The sequence below is a fragment of the Arachis duranensis genome, chromosome 6 (assembly GCF_000817695.3).
Source record: "Arachis duranensis cultivar V14167 chromosome 6, aradu.V14167.gnm2.J7QH, whole genome shotgun sequence".
Lineage (NCBI taxonomy): Eukaryota > Viridiplantae > Streptophyta > Magnoliopsida > Fabales > Fabaceae > Arachis > Arachis duranensis.
In genome coordinates, this window is record NC_029777.3 from 29,611,999 (window position 1) to 29,612,269 (window position 271).

Here is a 271-nt window from a genome sequence, read left to right on the forward strand (position 1 = left end):
TTCCTCAGATGAAGCTTCCTTAGTACTGCTTGGTGCATTTTGCATTCCAGACAGACTTTGAGAAATCATATTGACTTGTTGAGTCAATATCTTGTTCTAAGCCAATATGGCATTCAGAGTGTCAATCTCAAGAACTCCTTTCTTCTGATTCGTCCCATTATTCACAGGATTCCTTTCAAAAGTGTACATGAATTGGTTATTTGCAACCATTTCAATTAGTTCTTGAGCTTCTGTAGGTGTCTTCTTCAGATGAAGAGATCCTCCAACAGAG